At 35.4% G+C, this 16001-nt stretch overlaps 1 protein-coding gene across 1 annotated transcript in view; it reads left to right on the top strand.

The window, feature by feature from the left end:
- Positions 1 to 262: 262 nt before the first annotated feature.
- Positions 263 to 16001, top strand: part of Tet (Ten-Eleven Translocation (TET) family protein) — a 100957-nt gene continuing 85218 nt past the window's right edge. Inside the window, exon 1 of the mRNA XM_090158876.1 lies at positions 263 to 743. The gene's annotated coding sequence lies outside the window, so the exon portion shown is untranslated. The remainder of the gene's footprint in view (positions 744 to 16001) is intronic.

Here is a 16001-nt window from a genome sequence, read left to right as displayed (position 1 = left end):
CCCCTCCGTTTTTCCCAGTGAACGTTTCTGCCTGCGCCCCCCTTTTTATTTCCATCCCGCCCCTGTACGACTGCACACCCATCGGGGGGGGGGGGGGAGGGACCGAAAGAACGGGCCGGGAGTAAAAAGGAAAAATTCTGAGCCCCCCGCGCGTCCAATCAACAAAATCGTAACGGCGGAGCTTGGCAGCCGAGGAGGGTAAAGATAGAGAGAGAAAACGATTGCCAGAGTGTGCCACTAAAAAAAAAGGTCTTAAAATATTTTTCCCCTTGAAAACTATTTCGTCTTCCTCATCCACGGGCTTCTCGCCGCGAGTGTCCGTAGTTTAGGAGTAACAGCGATTTTTGTTTACTCCGGCAGCTAGAGGATATTTTGCCGTCGTCTTATTTTATTGACGCGTCTATTTTGTCGACCGAGAAATATAGTAGTGACATGCCCGGTTAGTTTTTAATCGGGCCAGCGTACTCAGGCACGCAGCGAGCGCGAAGGATGAAGATGCGAGCCGCGATGGGATGGCGAATCACGTGACCGGGCGAGCGGGTTCATTTACATAAACGACGAGAACGAAGAGAAAGAGAGCCGAAGGAGAACGTAGCCGCGAGCGAAAGCGCTTCGATTCGAAGTGGTGCTGATTCTCGGGACGTTTAGACTCGCAGTTATTCGGGACAAAGAATTTATTTTTTCGACGTCATGTCGGAGGCATTCGTCGTTAAATATTGCGGATAACTTTATAAGATAACGAGGTAAGACTTTTATTTATTTACGTTTACGTAAACTCCGGTTGTCAGTCGTTTAAAAAGGGCCCAAATCCCGTTATTTAACGTTTCAGTTCGTTGTCTTTTACCTCTCGAGGGCTTTTCGCTTCTTTGTTCCGTTTGAAAGGCGCCGCGTGTTTCCGTTTTCTCCAGCGAGAAAATTAAGCCTTTGCGAGGGGGAATCTCTGGGGTTTTTCTATTTTTATACGCGCGCCGCGGTAGTAGCGGATTCGTTCGCGTTTTTTTTCCCTTCTTCCTTTCGCGTACTTCGTGTGGGATATTGGCCTAAGAGAAAGAGGGAAAAGACGCTCGTCGGGGATGTCTCCTGCCCGGCAGACTTGGTGCGTGTGGCTTTGTTCCTTAAACCGGCTGCAAAGCGAGAACTGTGGCTAGCTGGCTCGTGATGCCGGCAAAAACGAGCGGAGACCACGGCGGCGCGCTGACAGATAACGATTATCGCCGAGAGTTTTTTTCACTCTCTTCTTTCTGGCGTTCTCCTATCTTTTTTCTCTCCTCACGCGTACCCTCTTTCGAACTAGGCCTAGGTTACGGCCCGGAAACTGCCTGTAAAACCCTTTGCTCCGAACAAAAAACAACCGCCCAAGAGGGGACGCGTTCGGCGCGGCGGCATACGAATAGGCTTAGCACGCCTATATCGTAAAGATTCTTCCCTTTTTTTTACTTTTTTGAAAGCAAAACCCACGCTGATATTGTGTGACCCATTGAGCGTTTGTTTTTATTTCTTTTTTTTCTTTAAGACATCTTTACTGTATTTGATCTGTGTCTATATTAATTTTGGATGTTTATATTATAATTTTGCGTTGCCACTACTCGATTGTTTTTATCAAATTTTTTCTGGGGAAAGTCGGGGGATTGGAAAATGGTCTAAAAAATCGAGGAATAGTCAGGGAAATTAAATTGAAAATACTTATGATAATTATATAGTTGTGATAAATTCTGTGATTCTTATTTAAGTTCTTAAAAACGTGCTGGTCATTTTTGAACGTCGCAAAAACGCATTTTTTTTAGTTGAAACAAACATATTAGTTGCTTTTATATTAAAATATAAATTGAAGGTAATTCATTATTTTCAAATTGAAGTAAAATATAAAGTTCTAAATAGTCTTAATAATAGTGTTTAAATGGTTAAAGTAAAAGTCTAAAAATTCCAGGGAATCTCAAAATAATGTGGTAACCCTGCATTAATCACATTCTATTATTTCAGTGTATTATCCCAATTAATAATGCCATAGTATTAAACCTTATTTTCAAAATGCCATTAAATTTAAACTGGGAAAGTTAATTCGAAATGAGGTGTAAAATTAATGCGGCTTGTAAAATGCATTGATTCCTTGGGGAGCCATCATTGCCTCCGTTTTCTCACAGATAGACTGACAGACTTGCCAACTTGAAAGCACTCTATTTTGGCCAACTTGACTGTCTAATTTGGCAGTTTAGAAAATCGGGAAAATAGGCCATTTAATGACCATCCTAGAAAACGAAACATTTATTTCGTACTTGTTAATACCTAACGTACTGACGTCTAGTGCTTAAATTCCCAGTTGTTGATAGTTAGTGAGCGAAGTACGTTGGAATATTTGACCATATTACTGATTTTATACATTTTTCATAAAAATGCATATATTCCTAGTGATTGGTTATTGGCATTTCTGTATTGATTTCCCTCTCGTGTTGTGAACAGTATAATATTTCAGTTAACATATGCGGTTTAGCTCGCGCTTTAGGTTTTGTGCAAGATTAGTAAGCTTAATGTTAATGATAATTTAGTAATGGCTTAAGTAACATATTATCGAAATGAATGATAATTATAAAAAATTAAACCCGAACTGATTTCCAGGGTTACTGCGCAATCAAGGTTTAGTTCTCAGCACAGAGCCCCCTAGTGTCTAAATATGCAAGTTCAAGTCTGAACTTGGCGAGAATGTCAGTGTCAAAAATTAGCATTATTTATTATTTTATTCATGGTAATAGTTATTAATACAAATTTCGAAAACATTGAACCAAATATACACGTCAAATTATGATAAAATGTTACTTTTTTTTAAAGAAAATATTTATATTTAAATTTTTTATTCTTCATTTTTGAAAATAAGTTTTAAATAGCCTCTATACGCTGTTCAATCTTAACCTAAGCTATGAATTTTTGTAAATAAGAGTTACAATACTAATATTAAATTAATGTTATTTAAATTAATATTAAACGTTTACGGATTTTATTTAAAACCGGCTTAAAATGGGAGAATTGTCATGAAACTAGTATTGTTTATATTTATTGTCACGGGGATGTTTTTGCGTCTGCATTGCACGAGGCTCTGCCTTTCGGTCGGCTCGGGTGCGAGGCGCAGACGACGGGAGGGAGCTCGGCTGCGAACGCAGCGTGTCTGAGAGGAATCGTAGTGGAAGCGCTGCGGGCTCTTTTTCTTGACAGCCATGACAGCTGCCCGAGCGTGGAATCTCCCTCGAGCGAACCTCGCCTCCCAGCGCCGCTCGTTGCGGACGGATTTTTCTTCTGATTTCCCAAATATTCATCCTCCTTTTTCCTATTCTGTTTTTCCCCGTCGACGCCGTTTTTCTTCCGTTGCAATTTAGCACGTGCGAATTGTCACGCGCTTTAGGTCGTGGCTGATTATAGATATGTCCGGGGAGTACTTTGCGGATTTGGTTGTTGTTGTTGTTGTTGTGGGAAGGGGTATGTAACTGCGACCACCAACTTTTCTATAGTTGCAGACCTTTTTTGCCTTTGAGTTGGCCGACCTTTTTTGAGTCGGTTGACCTTTTTTGGCCATCGAGTCGGCCGACCATTTTGGCCATCGAGTCGATCGACCGACCATTTTGGCCATCGAGTCGATCGACCGACCATTTTGGCCATCGAGTCGATCGACCGACCATTTTGGCCATCGAGTCGATCGACCGACCTTTTTGGCCATCGAGTCGTTCGACCGACCTTTTTGGCCACCGAGTGCCCTCCAAAGAAACACACTTCAGTTACGCCCCTGGTTGTTGGTAGTTTAAATTTCATTTTCAACTGATATTAGAATATTGGGGTCAGATTAATTTATGAATAACGCGAAGGCTTGTAAGTCACTACGGTCTAATTATTTTCATTATTCGTTTGACCCATATTGATCCAAAAACGAGGGACCTTAGTATGTAAAATATGGAACTACTTATTCGATTATTTTAGAGGTCAGATGGTATACCTGATATTTAAAATTTCCTTATGAACCGGAGATAAATTACTTGTATGTAATTTCGTCAGAAGGTTTTTAAACTTTTGGGATCATTAAAAAAATTAATATTTAATGTAATAAAATATAATTTATGTAGAAAAAATATATAGAAAATATGGTTGTTTTAAGATTTTCCTAAATTAATCTATTTTATGAATTTGTTATTTTTTAAAGTCAAAAGAAATATGCAAATTATTTATGGGGACCTTAAAAACAATGTCAAAAAGACCCTTTTTTTTAATTGTAACATTCTATAATGAACTTCTCACATTGACCTCTATGCAGGGTTGGCAAAAAATCGGATTTTTTCGGAAAAAATAAAAAAATCCGATTTATACCATAATTATCGGATTTTTTGATAATTATCCGATTATTTGATAATAATCCGATAATTATCGGATTTTTTGATAATTATCGGATTTTTTGATAATTATCGGATTTTTTGATAATTATCCGATTATTTGATAATAATCCGATTATTTGGATAATTATCGGATTATTTGGATAAATATCGGATTTTTTTTTGATAATTATGAATATTTGGAATTTAAGTTGTAAAATTTAACGATGATTCCGATGAATTAACAACATTGCCTTTTCAAGTTTCAAAAAAATTTCAAATTTTAAAGTTTAAAATTTGATAAAATTAATTTTGGATAGTTGTAAGCATTACATAAATGCGAGCATAAATGTCATAAATACTTAATACAGCTGGATATTGCTTTCAAAATTATTAAATTTAACTTAATAAACTGTTTTCATATATTTTAATTTAATTCGATAATTTCCATGATTTTTTCATCGGATAAATATCGATAATTATCGTGATAATTATCATTGATAATTATCCATCGATAATTATCGACCAACCCTGCCTCTATGTAAACTGAAGAGGCTAATTAGTCTGAATTAAAGGCGCTAGATGACTTGTGCCTATGATGGTGCCTTGGGTATTAGCCCTGCTGATTATTTAATTTATTTATTTAAATAGATATTAATGGGATATATAAAGAATAAAATTGAATTTACTATTAAAAGTTTAAAACGTTGTGACGATCACCCCGACGCAATCAACCTGGTCTTTGATCGCTGAAGTCTCGCAAATAACTGTGACCCATATAATACCGAGTTTGTTTTTCATTTTATATCCAACGCGTCTGTTACATCCTGTATTCAAAACCTCCAGTGAATCATGTAAATTAGACAAAAGCGCACAATAGACTATTTCCGTTTGAAGGTAGTTGCGCCATCTGTGTGTTGGATATTGATTGACGGGGTGAGTTCGACTATCACCATGAAATGGAAGATAGTTATAATAGTTTGATTCGAGCCGTGGTAACATTATTTATGACGTTTTATATAACAGGTGGTAAATTGTGTGGGTAATAATGGCACAAACGGTAAATCATAATTACAAATCAACTTCTTTAAATTAAATTTATATCTACATTTTTCAGTTAGTTACATTTAAAAAATATTTCTGTGATGTAAATAATTGAAAAGATTTTTTCGGTTTTTGAATGATTTCCTTGATTGAATTATCAGAATATTTTGCAATATTTACCATTATTTCTAATATTATCTCAGAGCAGGTTCTTAGAAATAATTTATTTTCAAGACTTGAAAATTTACTTGGCGTAAAATTAAAATTTGATTTAAAAATAATTTTTTTTTTACAAAATAAAGATGTGAGACTACATAGAACTAATGTTATTTAAATATTAAATTGTTTAAAACGTGTTTAAAACTTGGCAACCCTGATAATAATAGGCATTACGTTTTTGCATACAATTGGACTAAAATGTCAACGCTTTATAATTATGACCAAATTAAAATTTGCCGCTGCAATTATCTGATTTTCAGCCAGATATAATAATTATGGAGTTGATTTCAAGATATTAAATCTGATTTTCAGCCAGATTTAATAATTATGGAGTTGATTTCAAGATATTAAATATGATTTTCAGCCAGATTTAATAATTATGGAGTTGAGTTCAAGATATTAAATATGATTTTCAGCCAGATTTAATAATTATGGAGTTGATTTCAAGATATTAAATATGATTTTCAGCCAGATTTAATAATTATGGAGTTGATTTCAAGTATTCCCAAATCATTTTCTCTAGTCTACGGGATTGGTACGAATGTCGGACCCCTCGGTTTATCAGAAGCTATGGTTATCTTAAAAACCTTGAAGCACACGCCAGTGACGGTTTTCCTTTCCCGTCCCGGGCCGGGGCCGGGGGAGTCGAGCATGATGGGAGAAATACATTCTTGCTATGTTAAAATCAAAATAATTGATTCAGGCCTTCCAGCATTAGTATAACCGGTTAACCCCAACTGATAAAATTTTAGATTTACACACCAACAATAAATACATTTAATTTGTCATTTTTCTCGTAAACTTATGAAAATTGAAATCATGAAGGAGCAGATTGAAAAAGATTTTTATATATATATTAGATAATATAATATAAATATATAATAAATTTCTTTTAGTAATCCCGGTTTTAAAGACCTATTCTGCAAAGGGAATTACGGTCTCAAAGCTCTCGTATTGAATATCTGGTTCCATTGATAATTGCTTTTGGGAATTCACGATTATGTTTCCTACGCTCCTTTAGGGTGGCTTTAATTTACCTTGTTTTTTTTCGTGTATCTATTTTTAAGTCGTTTGGTTATTCCGGAAGTTCATATCAAATCAAGTTTATGGATAAGTAACGTTATCCGTTCGAGATTTAACTTATCTCATTAGTTAAATGAGGAAAGCGGTTTCAACTTGTGTTACGTCAGCGCCAGATAGCTTTGAAAATCACTCCGCAAATGAAGCGGTGTTTCTAACTGCCGCGCGTTTACGTTCGTTCGGGGTGGCCCAATTTCGGCAAAAATTTAGTTTAGCCAAGAATGTATTTGTTTATAATATATTTATACTAAGTATAAATAAATCCGTTCTTTGTTTAGTGGAATTTGGTAATATTATTATTATTATTTTTGCAAAACATTTTTGACCATACAAACGCTTTTGTTGGCCAGGTTTTGAAGGACGAGGCTTAGCTACAAATATTAAAATCGAATTATTTTGTTAGACAGCCTTTATATTGCACAATACTAAATGATTATAAATATTAATAATCGTAATAAATTTAGTATATTTATCATGTAAAATCTCTAATTTTCGTACACATACTTTGGATTACACAAAACTAATTAAGTTTTTTGAGTATAACACAATAGGGCAAAAATGTTGGCTTCTGTGAATAGGGCTTTAGTCTCACTAAAACGCGCAACTAGTGTTGTTCATTTTCCGGAAAAATTAAATGTGTGAAAATTTGCGGGAAAATTGTCCGCAAATCGGAAAAATAAAAAATTGAAAATTATATTACTTTCTAAGGGCAAGACTAGTCTAGTTTTACTTTTGGATTCGGAAAAATATGGCGAAAATGCCGCGAAATTTATATTGGCGAGCAATATTAATCTAATCATGGTATGGACACCTTATTTTTTTCTTTTTTTCGGGAAAATACCTAAAATTTTCCGACAATCAACAACAAAACGAACGAAAAATTAGAGTTTAATATATACATGTGGGAGTTGACTAAAATGATGACAACAAGCTATCGAATGGCGTCAGAAAGATAAATCGTGTATAGGCCCCGAGGGCAGAAATAAAAGTACCATCTTCATATATAGAATCGAACTAGATGTTTCGAATTCGTCAGATGGCTATTTTTGTCTGATTTCTCAGTTGCTGAAGTGGCTATTTATGAAACCCTTGAAAAAGAGTGGCTTATTTTTCGTCGCTGTGTGTCGCTAGTGTTGTCAAACATTTTAACAACTAATAGCCCTGTAGTGCATATGGTGCTAAATTTGTGTTGTGGTTTGAGATTTTGTTTTTTGGCGCAATCATGATACGCCGTATGTTTAGCCCTTGAAGATGATTTGTATTTTGCTCTAAATAATACGAGTGGTCCGACAATCAGAAAAATGCCGTGCACTCTAGGGAAAAATGTTTTAAGAAATCGTTAAATCAAACTTGGAATTCCAGAAATCTGGACGAAAATCTGTGGCAAAATCTCGAAATCAGTTCATAATTTCTGAAATCACTTTGATATTCAAAGTCCCTTACGCAAAATTTGCAAGTGTTCGACCTCGTGAAATAATTCCGAGAATTTGCATTAATTACTACGTAAAAGATGTATTAGACAAGTTAAAGAATAGTTATTTTAACAAGATGTGATTGTTCTGAGAACTCTGCTAAGTTAGGCTTACGGAACTCCTGCATTTTGGACAGTACCCTGTTCTGAACTCTTCTATTACAGGGTTGCCACATGTCAGGGAAATAAGGGAATTTAAAAATGGGCCTAAAAAGTCAGGGAAATGTCAGGGAATTTTAAGAATTGGTAAAAATTCAGGGAAAAGTCAGGGAATTCAATTTTATCTTGGCACTTTTTGAAGGTAATTCAACTCTATGACAAATTCCACGATTATCATTTATTTCCTTGAATGTTTGGCTAACTTTGTCAACATTGCAATTTTGCAATAACCTTTTTATTGAAATATAAGTTCATCCAAATTTATTAACTAATGATAAAAGTAAAATATAAAAGAAAAATTTTGGCCTTAATAAGTCAGGGAAAATCTGTTAAAATGGTCAGGGAAAACAGGGAATAGTCAGGGAATTTGAATCTGAAAATTTTGTGGCAACCCTGTATTAACTAACTGAATGCCTGCTAGATGTATCCCGTCTTTTGAAGAGAGACCGTGGGTCGTCAACCCTTTTCCTCTAAAGGACACTATTGTCCCTGAGGCCCGTTTGGGGTAGCTATAGCTGCAAATGGTTCATTTTCTACTCTACATTCGGCGGGAAAACGAAAGTCTGCCATTTCCGGTGTATTTTTAACGAAATATTCTCAATCTGGCAATACTGCTATCTGGACGACTGCGCATGTTTTTGCAAATGGCGGATGTTTGCGCCGCCGAAAATGTTTTCTTATCTTGTCGGCAGTTTTTTCAATCGTCATTTTGAATTATCGATTAAGATAATACTTATTCATTGGTCAACGTAAATGACGTTTGAAAAGTTTTGTCAAATGATTTCAATGTATCAATAAATTGATAATAGATCTACTCGGAACAGGTTTTATCCATCCCTGGCAACACCGTGGTTGTCTGATTTAAATCAATTTGATTTAAATAAAGATTTAAAAAAAAAATTAATTCACGTATTCTACATCAATGTATTTATGATAATGAAAGAAAGTAGGTTTTCTAGAAATTTCAATTCAGAGAAACTGCAATTAAATTTTATTATTAATTAATAATTCAATGTAATAAAGATAAATTTAAACTAGTTTACGTTATCGCCGCACTCAAATTATTTATCAATTTGTCAAGGAAAACTGGCAAATCAATAAAATAAAAAATTCAATTAAAATCAATGTTTTTCTAAATCAAAAAATCAAAAACCCTGAGCAACACCCAAATTCTTCACACACCCGTCAGCGAAACCAATCTTTTGGCGACGAAAAACATGCGCCAATCGTAAAACGACATAATCCCTATTTTTCACACCGACAAAATTCGATCCTTTTGCAATCTCAAATTCCGTTTGTCTATTTTTTGAAACAGCGAAGCCAAAGCCAGCGCAAAAAGTAGTTAATCAAGCGGCGGAATAGTTCCAGATAGGGGCGCCAGAGGGCGGCTCCAGAAAATGCCCAAAAAGTCGTTCCTTTTCTCTATTTTAGGCTCAATTATACCGTTGGCCAGTATTACTCTGTACAGCCGTTACGGTTGCTCCATAAAATGGCTACAAACGCATCGGGGCCCGCGCTAAGTCCGCCCTTACTTTACCTATTCGCTGGCGCTCATCGTACTGCGAGGTAAAGGAGGGTCTTAACTGGGAAAGAAATTTGCGAAGTCGTTCTCAAATTTCTTCCGAACACAACATCTGGCTGCAGAACGCGGTTCCCAGGTTGTTTACTGAACCATGTGTTACATTGGCCAGGCCGTAAGGTTGCTTTTATACCCCGTATTCCGCGTTATGGAACTATCAACCCAAAGGCTGGGTTATTACTAATGGCGCTGCTAGCAAGTTACGTTGTCATTTCTGGCGGAATTACGCGCAGGGAGTCAGTTTCTATTGATAGTATAGTTTATTGAACTTGGTACCCTTGAGTGAAATGGTTGCGCTGACGGATGTCTATTTTCAATGCAGAACTACATTGGAGTAGTATGGAAATGTACTAACAACTTATTTTGACTATTCGGTTGATACTAGCGTATCAGTAGTCAGTTTAACTTAATATTATTAACGAACCACTGACTGAAATAGTTACCAGTCTGTATTAGTGTTTTCAGAGCCACGTGATAATAGAGAGGTTAGGAACTTCAAAATAACTCTAGGCCTTTCAATGCATATACTAAGCCTAACGACTGTTAGTTTTACATGTGGCAGGGTCAAAAATGCCTCGAAAGAGCCCGTGCATAGTCGACGTATCCCGTGGAAGTATTTGGAGTTCTTAACCTCACTTTTTCACTAACGTGTTATTTTTATCCTCAATGCAGTTTTATTATGGTCGGTTTACCTGGGAACATTAGCAAAGGCGGGGACAACGATAACTCTACGACATTAGATTAACCTTGTTCCTGAAGTCATAGCCTTGAACAACGCTTTCAGGTTGGACTGTGACGTGTTTTAACCAGCCCTAACTTCGCCCTTTGTATAAGGTAGCGGACGAAGTCAACATCTCCTGTCATCAGTGTCGAACCTGTTAGAAATAGAGCAAGAAGACTAATACCGATGCCAATATCAGTTGTCGCGTGGTGCCTGCGACCCGCCTCTTAGAAATGCCCCTTCTCCCCCCCGCCGGTAAGTTTTTCTCTCCATGACCCCGCTATCATTGGGAAGTGCCCTTTGCCATGACCTTAAGCGGTAGTTTTTCTGTCTCTCGTATTTCCCAGCTTTTAAGCAGATTCTTGGAATAAAAGCCACCGAAAACCCGTTCCATCCGCCAATAGTGACTTGGCTTTTGGGAACCATCCTTTACTTTTTGGGCTTGTGTGCCTTAATCAATCGGACCATCTATCTTACCCAATATGGCTCCCTTTTGTACGCTCATGTTCCATTCAATAAACTACTTGATTTTTCTCTAAATGGAATTAAGCCGAGGGTTTCTTGCATGGTGGGAAAACTTGGAATTCCTGGAAAAGTCAGGGAATTTGAGTATGAGTCTAAAAATTAGGGAAAAGTCAGGGAATTTGAATATGGGTATAAAAATTAGGGAAAAGTCAGGGAATTTGAATATGGGTATAAAAATTAGGGAAAAGTCATGGAATTTGAATATGGGTGTAAAAATTAGGGAAAAGTCAGGGAATTTGAATATGGGTATAAAAATTAGGGAAAAGTCAGGGAATTTGAATATGGGTATAAAAATTAGGGAAAAGTCAGGGAATTTGAATATGGGTATAAAAATTAGGGAAAAGTCAGGGAATTTGAATATGGGTATAAAATTAGGGAAAAGTCAGGGAATTTGAATATGGGTATAAAATTAGGGAAAAGTCAGGGAATTTGAATATGGGTATAAAATTAGGGAAAAGTCAGGGAATTTGAATATGGGTATAAAATTAGGGAAAAGTCAGGGAATTTGAATATGGGTATAAAATTAGGGAAAAGTCAGGGAATTTGAATATGGGTATAAAAATTAGGGAAAAGTCAGGGAATTTGAATATGGGTATAAAAATTAGGGAAAAGTCAGGGAATTTGAATATGGGTATAAAAATTAGGGAAAAGTCAGGGAATTTGAATATGGGTATAAATATTAGGGAAAATGCACGGAATTTTAAAAATAGTCTAAAAATCAGGGAATTGAATTTCGGTGACAAATAGGAAACTTTTACTAAAATATTGGTAAAAAATACCAAATCTTGACACAAATAAGTCAGGGAAAATCTCCGAAGATGGTCAGGGAAAACCTGGATAAGTCAGGGAATTTCATTGTGAAATAACTGGCAACCCTGTCTTGATCATAGCTAAGACTAATTGAAATCCTTTTTCCGCGTTTTTTTGGATTTACGCCAAAATTCCCCTAAATGGCTAAAATTTTAACAATGTCGTCGCCATGGTTTCAAGTTTGGGGGACCTTCCATCGGGGCATCACGCCGTCCCAACAAAATTAAATAATAATTAATAATTAGGCTTAGAAGGGGAGTTTCCAAGGTAACCAAGGTGTACTTTCAGTCACTCTCATCGATGACACCGGTTTCTTATTGAACTATTTTTCACACTTCCGGTTTGACGTCACGCTGTGAATCTATCGGCTGGAGGAGTTGGTTTTTCCCACGAGTGACCATTAGAATGACGTATTATAACGATGTGTTTTGAATGGACTGACCTAAGCTAAGCATTATTTCTAAAATAGTAAAAGTAATTCTATAACGTACTTTTTTAAAAATGAAGACATTTACGCGTAGAAACATTTCTGAATTTTGTAATAAGCTTCTTTATCGTAGATTCAACTAAAGCCTAGTGTTAAAATTAGTGTGCCATATAGTGTATGGGGTCGTTTTCCCATAGGCAATAATTTAGTAGTAGAATTTCATAAGCAAATAATGCATTCTACCTAATTATAAATAAACACATTCTTTTGTAAACTAAAATGCGTATAAGACAAATGAGTCTCAGTAAAAATTTATGCGGAAAATAACTAACTGTCACACTTCTGCGAAAAATTATTATACACTTATGGCATTATTTGAATGATACATATTTCTAAGCTACAAACATACAAGATAATTTTGCCACGAAAATTCTCGCAGCGGAGACTACGGTTGCGTTACGTAACTTAATGCGCCGTATGCTGTTTTAATTAACGGCTTGGAATAAACTTAACCTTAATAAAAGTACGAAATATTATCATAAACCTTATATAAGTTCCTAATAACCGTATGAATGAATGATTTTTTGTGGCATAAGAATTTAAATTCCCAGACTGCTTGTATTACAATATCCACTATGCACAAATGTATTATTGAAATCTGTATTACGGAGGTTTTGCGAAATTAAATAATTGCTTGAACCATTATCTTTAGTAGCACGTGTTAGCAAACGGTTTTTATATTTAGAATGCACTCATTCTTAAACTGAGGTAACCTGTCATCTGTAACTTTAATAACTTAATTAACTAGAAAAAAGTTGTTAATGGGGATTGGCTCCCGAAACTACCCGTAATTCGGGATTGGCTCCCGAAACTACCCGTAATTCGGGATTGGCTCCCGAAACTACCCGTAATTCGGGATTGGCTCCCGAAACTACCCGTAATTCGGGATTGGCTCCCGAAACTACCCGTAATTCGGGATTGGCTCCCGAAACTACCCGTAATTCGGGATTGGCTCCCGAAACTACCCGTAATTCGGGATTGGCTCCCGAAACTACCCGTAATTCGGGATTGGCTCCCGAAACTACCCGTAATACGGGATTGGCTCCCGAAACTACCCGTAATACGGGATTGGCTCCGTAATTCAATAAGTCTGGGGAAAAACCACTATCAGATTAAAATAATTTTATATTTCTGTTCAAGGACAGGTTAAAATTGTTCAAGGACAGGTTAAAATAAGCTTAAGCGTATCGATGCTTAATAGTTACAACTTACAAGGAGCGTACCCGAGGTGTTTATTGCCGATTTTGTTCAAAGTCAGGCGTAATGTAGACCTATATGAGATATGAAATTTCCCGAAAGGAGACGTTGCACTACTCATTCGTTTTGCTATAGCAACCGAAAATGTTTTTGATCACTTAAAACAATAAAATCTCCATTTAAAAAAGCATGGGATTTTCTCGGTTTCACAGGGTCCTAGCTACGAAAATTTTGAAAAATTTCGAAAATCACGAAATGTGTAAATTGGACCACATTTAGGTTAATTTCATCAAGTTTGGGTAAATTGAAACATTTTTAAGGTACATTTGTAACAAATTTTGGGTAAAATAAGAGAAAAATCTTATTTTGGTTGTAAGTGGTCAAAAACATTTTCGGTTGCCATGGCAAATCGAATGGGTAGTGCAACGTCTCCTTTTGGGAAATTTCATATCTCATATAGGTCCACATTACGGCACTAAGATGAGCAGATGGTTTCGAACTCTATAAAGTGTTTAGTTTTTTTTTGGCAATGGCTGAGCTGACTAAACGGCGGATACGTTGTAAAGAATTTTACCGCTTGTTCCTCGAATTTTGTTAAACCTAATTCATCTACGTAATATTCGTTTGACCGGATAAAAAGGTATTTGGATACCTCAAAAAGATCTCGGATATTTTAGCCCCAAGGCGTCACTCCAACCAAGAAAATGTGTTTTGAATCTTTCGCTGAAGTATTCGAAGGTCATTCATTGGATATTGGCCCCTTCATCATTCTGGTTACACGACCAAATATTATATTTAATATCCTTACGATGAATAGGGGTGGTCCACGCAAAATCATCTTCTCTCCAAGTTTGTGTTTTTATTTGAGCCACATCGTCAGAGTTTCCGAGGATAATGTATGACGTAGTCGGTGGTTATTTGTTTTTGCTATGGGCATAATGTTCCCGGAACACACCCATGTAAACATGGAATTAAATGTTTAATGCGTAACCTAGAAGACCCTTTCTGGATCGTATACTCAAAACGAAATTTAATCTTCATATTGTTTTGTTTCCATTTTAAATGATAGGGTCATAACAGAGGGGTCAAATAAATATTTTATTTCGAGGTAATAGTCAGATAACTAACTCCGAAACAACGCCAAGGTCAGGGTTCTGAAGTAGTAAATTATGGTAAATAACGTATAAAGGTGAATATTTCCATGAATTATTTACAGTATTTAAAACTGAAACCTATATTTTATGGAGATTTAAAACATTTGGTGAGTAATGAAAATAAAGTTTAAGATCTTCTAAAGTTGATATATCCCTTTTTTGAATGGTTTTCCTGATTTCACATATTATTATACAATATAAACTCATATTTACCATTATTTATTAGTGGTATGATTTATGAACAATATTCGGGAAAAAATGGTATTTTGGAAACAGTATCTACTCGATATTTTAACACCGTAAATTTAAAATTTTTAATTGTATATAATTTTTTCAACTATTATCTGGTAGCCCTGCAAGCTAGACTTGTAAGGTCCAATTATTTTTAAAGAAAAGATGGAAAATAAAAATTGTCACATTTCCTATTTCAAGGATAAAATTATGGATTATTATTTACATTACTCCATGTCTTCTAGCTATGGGAAAAAACATTAAAAATATAATTACCGGCAACTTAATAAACCTCAGGCTTTCACTTAGTATAATTTCGAAATGATTTGGAACTTTATTATGCACGTATTTTCGTCGTTATAAATCGATGTAAAACGCCGAATAATTTTTAGGGCAAAAATCCGCTCTAGTTAACCGATTAGATACCAAATAGTATATTGAATATCAAATAAGTAACCGAATATTTTTAAAAACGGGTAAGTTATTGTAAAAAATTTGTTTTTAGTAATTTTATAATAAAATTGAATTTGTATTTTAGCATTCAAATGAATGATTAACTTAAAAGTTGGTTTAAAATAACGCAGCCGCCGTATTGTGCATAACTTCTCAATCGTTAAAGTCAAAATTAAAAATAAATAAAATAATAAAATTTAGCCGATATTGGCCAAGGAAGTTGATAGTTTGCCTAGTTTAGCGATTTGGTTGACTTTGACATTGAAATCTTCATAAATTTTTTAAAATTAGGGTCGATTTGATTGAAAGTTATATTTTTGGGTAGGCCTTGACCCATGTAAACTACGTATATAGTAGCTTTAAAATATTGTAATTTCAAATGATTGTAATTTCAAATGAGGCTTTTAGCTAGTGCTGTTAATTTTCCGGAAAAATAAAAAATTGATACATAATTTACTTAAAGGTTTTTAATGTTTTACACTTTTTATCGATATAAAATGTCTAATATCAGTAAAAATACTACAA

Source organism: Leiobunum rupestre, chromosome 9 (assembly GCF_980474605.1).
Source record: "Leiobunum rupestre chromosome 9, qqLeiRupe1.1.hap1, whole genome shotgun sequence".
NCBI lineage: Eukaryota > Metazoa > Arthropoda > Arachnida > Opiliones > Sclerosomatidae > Leiobunum > Leiobunum rupestre.
Note: the sequence above shows the minus strand (reverse complement) of the source record. Positions and strands in the feature narration are given on the sequence as shown.